We start from the raw sequence: 6,128 nt of genomic DNA, 5'->3' as shown, positions 1-6,128 counted from the left end.
CTAAATGCGTCAAATGCAATGATTGGATCAAATGGATCTTACATTGTTGAAAACCGAGCCAATCAGAAAATTTAATCACTTAATATCCATTCATGGTCTAAACAGTTGGATAGCCCTTTCAAAGAGCTTTCCAACGGTATATTATAAGATTAATTCTAATTTGAAACGAAGAAGATATCATCAAAATACTAAACAAGGCCCGAAAACACTAGTAGAAAAAACTAAATAGGCACCCCCCCTATAGCACCGGTTCATGAAAACCGGTGCCAACTAAAACGAGCGCGAGTTAAAATTTCAGAGTTGGCACCGGTTCTTACTTGAACCGGTGCCAATTACGCTAATTAGCACCGGTTCTTACTTGAACCGGTGCCAATTACGCTAATTAGCACCGGTTCAAACCGGTGCCAAATGTTTTTTTTTTTTTTAAAAAAATAAAAAAAGAATAGAGTTCGCACCGGTTAACCGGTGCCAACTGATTATTTTAAAAAATAAATAAATAAATAAAACGAATTTAAAACAAAGCTATATATGTCGAGTTTCTGGGTTTTAACTCCTTCATTTCTTCTTCAATTTATTTTTCATTCTCTCTCTCTTAGCTCTCTGAAATTCCTTATCTCTGAATGCATGCATGCCTCTCTCCTTCAATTCCTTATCTCTGATCTCATCTTTGTTCTTCTCTCTCCAACCAAACACAATAGCCAACACAACAACCAAGCCGCTGCCGTCAAATTTGAGGTTAGGGTTTCTGGGTTTTGGGTTTTTCACAATTTTGGCTCGGTTTTTCACGATTTCTGGATTTTTCACGATTCTAGGTTTATGGGTTTTGTGGGTTGAATCTGTGAGGGTGTTTTTGTGCGAAATCGTTCGTTTTTAAGGGGTTTATTTGATTGATTTTTGTTCGATTTTTTGGACAACGTGTGTCGATTTTTTTTCAATTTGTTTGGGGTTTACTTGTTCTATTTATTTTTTGTTGTTTTGGTTGAATTTATCTGGGTTAATCGTTCGTTTTTAAGGGGTTTATGTGATCGATTTTTGTTCGTTTTTTTGGGTTTCTTTCTTCGATTTATTTTCGATTTTTTGGGGTTTATTTGTTCTATTTATTTGTTTTTTGGTTGAATTTATCTAGGTTAATCGTTCGCTTTTAATGGGGTTTAATTGATCGATTTGTGTTCGATTTTTTGGGTTTAATTGTTCGATTGTATTTTGATTTGTTTGGGTTTATTTGTTCTATTTATATTTTGTTTTTTTGGTTGAATTTATCTGGGTTGAATCTTAGTGCGTTGTTCGATTTTTTGGGGTTATTTGTTCGATTTATTTTTGATTTTTTTGGGTTTATTGTTTCTATTTATTTTTGGTTTTTTTTGTTGAATTTATTTGGGTTAATCGTTCGTTTTTAAGGGGTTTTTTTTATCGATTTTTGTTCGATTTTTTGGGTTAATTTGTTCTATTGATTTCCGATTTTTTTGGGGTTTATTTGTTCGATTTTTGTTTGATTTTGTTTCGATTTTTGTTGAATTTATCTGATTTTATTGTTTCAATTGATGCAGATTTGAAGGACGTGAATTTGCTGAGTTGATGTTCGAAGTTTCTGGGTTTTGGATTGTAATTTATTTTTCAGCAATTTTTCTGTTTTTTTTTAATAAACTGTAAAAAAAACAATTTATTTGATGAATATAGCCTTAGCTTGTTCGATTTTAAGTTTTGGATTGAATGTATAAATTGGATTGATGAATAAATTTTATGCTGAAATAATTTTTTTTTACTGTTTGAAGGCGTATTTGGCACCGGTTAACCGGTGCCAATTGAAGTTTAAATTAAAAAGAAAAACAGCGCGCATTAACATTTCGCACCGGTTAACCGGTGCCAATTGCTTTAGTTGGCACCAGATTTGAACCGGTGCCAAATTTTTGGGGATCTGGCACCCCTCAAATCCCCAACGGTTCAAAACCGGTGCCTTAGGGGGGGTTTGAACCGGTGCCAAATTAGCTTCTTCGTCTAGTGAAACCGACACCCTTGCACTCAAATGACCATATCTTTTGATCCACAACAGATTTTAACCTAACTCTAACGGCGTTGGAAAATAGATATTCAAAGCTTTCCAATTATATCTCATTTGCCTGAATCCGACTTCGTAATAAAAAGTTATAGAAGTTTTAAAAACGCATTTTCGAATAAGGCAAACCGCGCCGCGCGTAACTTCCAACATTGCGCGCAACAACACTGTGCAAGTCTCAAAGTTGCGCTCGGCACTGCAGTGCAACTTTCAGAGTTGCGCATGCCCTCTGATGCCGCGGCTCTAAAATCCTAAACCTAGATTCCTACGTCTATAAATAGGGGTCTTTGTTTGGACCTAATCACAACCAAAGGAAAATTCAGAAATAAAATCCTAGAATTCTGAAAACCCTAAGCTTTCAAACTTTTTACTATCATACTAATTTTCCCCTCTCTTCACAACTACTCTTCAACCCTAATCCATTCTTTTGAAGTCCTTGGAGTTACAAAGAAGAAGGAAGGTCCATAAACATCTAAGACGGAGATCTAGGAAACAAAGGAGAACGGTTAGTTTTTTTAGCACTTAGATAAATCACTTTTCTTTTTTATTATTAAATAATATTAATTAATTTTATTCACATAGTATTCTTTCGTTAATTAAAGACTAGTATCGAATAATTAATTGTTGTTTTATCACTTAAGTCAAAGCGAATCTTGTTTTATTTCTTGTTCCTTTCACAAATTTTAATTAAAAAAGAATAACGACATTCGTTGCAATGTACACTTTTTGTAAGTAATGTTTACAAATAAAATCAACTAACTTATTTTTAGGTATCGCGTTGCATATATTATTTGGTAATGAAATTGTGAAAAAGGAAGAGCTAGTAGAGGCCGCACTTGGGCTAGGACTGCGATTCCCCTAAAAAAGGAACGTTTTCCTAGTACCCTCGCTCCCGAACTCAGTTCTGGTACTAGTAGACCAATTTGGGCATGGGTAAACTTATGATTCATGTTAATTATCCCTTAAACTTTACTTGGGAGAAAGGTGTGAACGAGGTTTATGAGTTTTTCTAAAACTCATTGGCAACTCTCTATTGGATTCTTATAAAAAAAAAAGTAATGATTGGCTCATTTCTAATTCAAGGTCTCTCAAACAGGTTAGTCAGGAATTCAAATCCTAATACACCCTAAAAAATATAAAGTCATAGGCTTTTAAAGGGCTAAGGGCATAGAGGAAATGGGATCCCCAACAACAGGCTACCCACCTCACAATAGCCACCAATTTGCTCATTTGCAAGGTAACAAATATACTCTCTCTTTCTCTCACTCTTTCTTCTCTCTTTATCATTCTTCTCTTCTTCTCTCTTATCTTCTCCTTGAACTCATTACTAACTTTATCATCGGAGTGGTTATCCCCGGACAAACCCCGGGGTTAGCTAACGTACATTGATTATGTAGGTTCTTGGCTGATCGACAGGGTTTTCACGGATCCTGGATTCGGGTTGTCGGAGCTCATCCGGAATAGATATATTACAGAGCTGGCCTTTACCATGGTGGTAACTAAAAAATGTGATGTATATAGCTAGCTTTGGCGTTCTTGCCCTCGAAGTCTTAATTAAAGCACACCTACAAGTCCATATTTTGAGCCTTTCTGCATATATACCAGATAGAATCCAGAGATGTATTATACCGTCGTCTTGCATATCCTACAAGTCAAGAGATCATACAATAGGTGGAATTTGTATTACAGATAGCAACTTTATGCCTCAACATTAATCCACAATCTGTTGAAGTTAGTGCTTCAAGTTAGTAGTTGATTAGCTTCCTTTGTTTTAGGATAGCGTTAAGAATAAGTCAAATTAATTTTTTTGTTTTTTTACACAAAAAGTCAAGTAATTAAATCATGTGTTAAATAGTTGTTAGTAGTGGATGTAGGGATGCAAATCATGTAGTGCATCAGTGCATGCACGCGTGGATCACTATCCCATTAGTTTGCTTTTCCTATTTTTCAGCTTATGTATGCCTATATAATAGCAACATATTATTGTTTGCTTTATTTCAATGAGAAGTAGTATTATTATTATCAACTTTTATTTTTGATATCTTTTGCTTGTTATTCCAACAAATTGGTATCAAGAGACATAAGATCCTTAAGGCTTGTGAGGTTAAAATAATTGTGAGAGTTTCCAATGTCTACTACAAACAATTTTTCACTTTTCATTCCCACAATTCAAAGGAGATTGTAACACCCCATCTAAAATAGAAGGTGAGACGTTAGCAAAATAACGTCGAGATGGTAATGTCACTCTAAAGCTTACTAAAAAAAATAAAGGAAATAAATAAATAATTGAAATAAAAATAGTAAAGTGAATGAAATCCCAAATAAACATAGAAAACTTTCAACGAGGCAGAACAACCTCAAATTCGATTATTCCAAAAGAGAGGGTAATAAACTATACACTCTGCTCCCAGCCCAGATTCGAATGAAACTACTCTTCACCTGCAAATAACATTTAGGTTTCATAATCAGTGGGGAATAACTAGCTAGCAGTTTTCCTAGTACTTGTAGAAATACAAAGCTAAGTAGAGAAAAGCTTAGACAATTCTTTTAGTGGATTGCTAAACACCGCCATAAAAAATGATCACCACCGCCAACATTTGGTGTGAAGTGACAACCATGCCCTTACTAATCCACTAGCCCTTATCCTTCCCGGCGACTCACTACCCTTTATCCTTCCCGGCGACGACCACCACCACCCTGACCGGCGACCCACCACATCCCCCTCAATAACGACCCACCATATATCTTCCCTCGTCGACAAGAAGGTGGAGGTTTTTTTTTAAAATTTCCGGCAATTGCGGTAACCGGAGGCCAAAACCGGTTACCGATTATGGTAACCGCAGCCCAAAACCAATTACCAGGCTTAGTAACCGGTTTTGGCCTCCACGGTAACCGGTTTTGGCCTCCGATTGGTGTGGTTGCCGCCGAAAATTAAAAAAACCACCACCTTTCCGCCGGCGAGGGAAGGTGATGGGTCGTTTGAGGGGGATGTGGTCGGTCCCCGGTCAGGGTGGTGGTGGTGGTCGTCGCCGGTCAGGGTGGTGGTAGTCATCGTCGATCAAGATGGTGATGTCAAGGTGTTGGTGATTGGTGGCAAGAGGGGAAGATAGTGGTGAAGTACTAAGGGCATGGTTGTCTATTCATACTAAATATTGCCGGTTTTGATCATTTTTATGGCGGTATTTAACACCCCTTTTTTATAATTTTAATAATATTTAATTATATTTATCTACGGTCAAAAAGCACATCGATAGGTGTGTCAAAATTGACTATATCTATTATTTTTTGACATTAATGTAAATCAGAGCTATTAATCTAAGGACAATTCATTTAGTATTTCTTGATTATGATTTGGTGTACAACAATAAGGACAAGCAAGTTTGAAAATCAGAGCTAATCATGTGAAAATATAAGTCATGAAAAATTGAGAATATATCTTTTACCATTGTTTTCCCATGTCCTACAAATCTGAGGACAAAGACAACGGCCGGGAAGTGGATCATGTCAACCACCCTTTGGATTTCCCCAATCCTACAAAATGTCATTTTATAGATTATGTACACAAACTTAGCTTTATGTTTTTAAAGTTTAATTTTGAAGACAACTTAGCTTTATGGTATATAAGGAAAATAAATAAAAAATATTAAGGATAAAATGTTATTGTAACAACAATAATGATTAATATCTGTTTCGGTTGAAAACAATGGGACCTTGCCGAAGGTCCACTAAAATGGAGAAGACTGGATTCGATCCAAGCTGTGTTGGGCCGAAGGTTTCCTGCACAGTGAACACACGTAAACTAGCCTCGGGGGTGTTTCCGAGGAAGGCCCCTCCGATGCTAAAGTCAGTACAATGTGTAAAAAGGAAGACACTATGCAAGAGAGTTTGTAGCTTGAGGCTTTTGTGGAGTATTTCTCAATGCAAGAATGAGCATATGAGTTGGAATAATCCGTGTATGAGATAATGTATGTGATGATGCATGTGTTGTTGTGTCTGATAGTGTATATGATGTTATGAGATGTCTTATGTAAGAATATGACTCTCTCCTTGAATGTGTTAATATGAGGGCTTTTAT

General features: G+C 36.2%; 1 long non-coding RNA gene across 1 annotated transcript; it reads left to right on the top strand.

Annotated features, from left to right (window-relative positions):
- The first annotated feature begins 572 nt into the window (after window positions 1-572).
- Window positions 573-1,637, top strand: LOC110697886. The gene is made up of 2 exons (XR_002506600.1): window positions 573-735; window positions 1,548-1,637. It is a non-coding gene; the product is annotated as an uncharacterized LOC110697886 (long non-coding RNA).
- The last annotated feature ends 4,491 nt before the right edge of the window (window positions 1,638-6,128 follow it).

This window comes from Chenopodium quinoa, unplaced genomic scaffold (genome assembly GCF_001683475.1).
Source record: "Chenopodium quinoa cultivar QQ74 unplaced genomic scaffold, ASM168347v1, whole genome shotgun sequence".
NCBI lineage: Eukaryota > Viridiplantae > Streptophyta > Magnoliopsida > Caryophyllales > Amaranthaceae > Chenopodium > Chenopodium quinoa.
The sequence above is the reverse complement of the archived record's forward strand: the minus strand, read 5'-3'. Positions and strand labels throughout refer to the sequence as shown.